This window comes from Marmota marmota, unplaced genomic scaffold (genome assembly GCF_001458135.2).
Source record: "Marmota marmota marmota unplaced genomic scaffold, marMar, whole genome shotgun sequence".
Taxonomy (NCBI): Eukaryota; Metazoa; Chordata; class Mammalia; order Rodentia; family Sciuridae; genus Marmota; species Marmota marmota.
Genome location: NW_025999863.1, coordinates 886,747 through 890,093, shown reverse-complemented (window position 1 = coordinate 890,093; position 3,347 = coordinate 886,747). Strand labels below are relative to the sequence as shown.

The 3,347-nt window shown below is 61.9% G+C and overlaps 1 long non-coding RNA gene across 1 annotated transcript; it reads left to right on the top strand.

The window, feature by feature from the left end:
• Positions 1-226: 226 nt before the first annotated feature.
• LOC125619360 lies at positions 227-3,002 on the top strand. Its single transcript, XR_007350866.1, has 2 exons — positions 227-647; positions 1,459-3,002. It is a non-coding gene; the product is annotated as an uncharacterized LOC125619360 (long non-coding RNA).
• The last annotated feature ends 345 nt before the right edge of the window (positions 3,003-3,347 follow it).

Below are 3,347 nucleotides of genomic sequence, written 5' to 3'. Positions count from 1 at the left end.
CTGGATGCGCTCAGCGCCACGGGAGAGTGCGCCTCACGGGAGCAAGTTCCTCCCGACGCGAACCTTCCTACTCCACCGCAGAGCAAAGGGAGCAGGGTGGTGTCAGGACAGGCCCCGGGGTGGCCCTGGCAGTGGGGGACATGCCCCTGCACGGCTGGAGAGGACGGGCCGCAGGGTCAGGACCAGAGGGAAACTGGCTCGTTCAGACTCCTCTCTTGAAACCCAGCCTGGAGAGTGAAGTGAGCTGAGCCGCACAATGAAGAGTGGAGCCCCACCCACCAGGGTGCGGGCAGCCCAGTGTCCATCGGGGAGAATGGACAGCCCAGGTGGCCTGTCCCTATAACCAAGCACTCATCCACCCACAGGAGCCAGGCCCTGACACACACTATCCTGTGGATGGCCCTGAAGACACACTGCTCAGTGACCTGTGCCAGACTCAGACTGCAGGGTCCACCCACAGGAGGCCCTTGGACTCAGATCCACAGAGACAGGAAGCAGCACAGTGGGAGCAGGGCTGGGAGGGGACAGGAGCCCGTGTTCAGACGGAGCTTTAGGGTGGGAAGATGGAAAGTTCTAGAGATGGTGTTGGGGACGGCTGCTCGGCCCTGGGATCGGGCTTCATGCCTCTGAAACTTGCACTAAAGAAGGTGAGGACGGTACATTTTGTGTTATGTATTTTTTGCCACAATAAAAAAGTGAAAAACAGATATTTTGTGTCCCTCAGAGCCCAGCCTGGGGGGCTTCCTGCACCCTCACTGTACAGAGGAGCCAGCAGGCCCAGTGTGTGGGCCGCTGTTAGGGGCCAAGTGGCCTCGGGCTGCCCGAGCCTGCATCCCCACCCCGGGGTCCCACTGCCAAGGGGGTGGGTGCGGAGCCCTGCCTGGCACCCACCCTGTGCACCCATCCGGGATGCACGCCCAGGTCCCCCCCAGTCTCCGCTCCCGCTGCCCTGAGATGACCCTTCAGACTCAGCAGATTTCTCAGGAGAAGCTCCCGGAAGCTTTTCTCAAAATACCTGCGGCAGGTGGAGGGGCCCTGAGCAGGCAGGGAGCTGGACTCCCAGAGGCCTCTGGCTCCGCTCACGGGGCTGGCACGGGGTCGGGTCCACCACGGCCCAGCCTCCCAGCCCCCTCCTGCTGGAAGCTGCCAGGGTGGGAGCATCTGGGGACGTAGCGCCCAGGGACGTGACTCAGCCCAGATCCCGGTCCCCTTTGGTGTCCTGGAGTCCCACATGCCTGGACTCGTGAGCCCTCAGCCCCGCCAGGAAGGTCCCCGGGGACCAGCAGCCCCAGCGGCAGAGGAGGCAGGAGGGGCCCCACCTGCGCCAGGCTCCGGAACCCAGCCCGGCCCGTGTTGCAGGGACGAGGCCCGCGTGGGCCTGGAGAGGCGCCTGGACTTGCTGCGGCTTCTGGAGCACCCCAGGACCCCCCTTTCTGCTCTTCCCCACCCTTGCTCTAGATCTTCCAGTCCTCCGGGAGCCTCCCTTCCTCTCCTGGGCCCGGCCGCCCTCCTCCCTTCACCCCCCACACTGTCCAGGGGTGGCCTCAGCAACGGTGGTGCCCAAGCATCTTCATTTTGACTGGAGGAAGCCTGAAGCCAGCTGTGGTGACCCTCCCCGTCTCAGTCTCCCACGGCAGAGCCTGAAGCAAGGGTGCAGAGGAGGACCTGGTCACCACTGTTGGTCCCCGAGGCCCAAACACACCGGGGACCCTGGAGAACTGACCGCTGGAGACAGAGGCAGACAGGTCCACCGGCTGCTGCCCGCACTGGGCTGGGCTTCCCCAAACGATGTGAACTGTCCTGTGCGCCGCTCCATTGCTGAGAAGCTCGTGCAGGAGGGCTCTGCTGCAGTGCCTGCTTGGGGGGACAGAGTGGCCCTCGTGTCCTCCCACCCACCTCCCTGTTGGTCCTCCCACCCACACCAACCTCATTCTCTTGCAGGGCCTTTGCACATGCTCCTCCACCCCCACATGTTTGCCTGGTCACGTTTTAGGACCCAGCAGGCAGGGGCCACCTTTGCCCAAGTGGCCACCATATCATTCTCTTGCCCTGACAGACGCCTGGGCTCCATTGTAACCTGAAATGTGCTTTGGTTTCTATCCACCAGATTGGGAGCTCCAGCAGCAGGTCCTCGGTCTGACCTTGGCCCTGCCATGTTCCAGCAGGCCCGGCTCCTGCAGAGGGACACCCTCCCTGCAGCCTTGCTCCTACCCGACGCAGCATCCACCTCCGTTCAGGGACATTGATGGACTCTGGCTGTATTCAGGGTGCTGAGTGGGCATTGGAACTGGCCAGATTCCCACAGGAATAATCCAGTTTCCATCCGGGTGGGTCTTTCTACTAATTACCAGAGAAAGAGCCCAATGTCATAAGGGACCCTGGGACAGAGAAAGGACATTCAATGGAGAAAAAAAAATGACTGGTGAAACCCACATAAAGTGCCGGTTTAGACGACACTGATGGTGGTCACGGCTGCGGCCGGTCAGCCCTGCAGAAGCCCCAGCGCCGGCGCCTTGGTTGGGTCAGATCAGGCTCATTTCCCGTGGTTGTCACCACAAAGGGTCACAACCCGGATGATCTGGGCCACACCAGATCTGCTTACTACAGAAACAGCCCCCGTTTTTTATCTTACAGTACCGGGAAGAAGTCCTAGGCCCAGGTGTGGCAGGGAGAGGCCCGTCCCCTCCTCCAGCTCCAAGGCCAGCAGCAGAGCATCCTCCAGCCCTCTGACCCTGACCCTCCTGCCTCCTCTCAGGAGGACCCTGTGGTGACCCTGGGTGACCCCTGCTCAGGGGTCACCTCCCCTGATCCCCCCTCAGAGCCCCTTCTCCCCACCGCCCGGGCAGGTGCCGTGGCCTCAGGTTCTGGGGATCAGGACGTGAGTGTCTTTGGGGTGGAGGCCTCATCGTCCTGCCCACTGAGGGTGCACAGGGACACTGGAGTATCTTTGCAAATTCCCTGGGAATCTAAAATCATTCCCAAAATAAACCTTCTACTTAAAAGGAAGAACTGGGAGATGGTTCCAAAAAATCCAAACAAGTAGTACTCAAAGTCCCACGACCCAGGGTGCCGTGGGGCTCCGCCACCTCCTCCTGGCGTGCCCTGGGTCGACCAGGGGAGAGCTTTCCTCCCTCGTGAATGCCATTACGGCGTGCCTTCAACGACTCGCTGGTTTTCAGGAACTTTGTAAAGCCTTCCCACTGTTCCCAGCACCCCAAACGGCAGGGCCCCTCAGCTTTCCGGCCTCCATGTGGCCCCACACCGACCGGCCTCCTGGCGGCCTGGCCCAGGGCTGGGCACCACCAGGAAGACCATCTCCCACACCCGCTCTCTCATCCCTGGGTCCT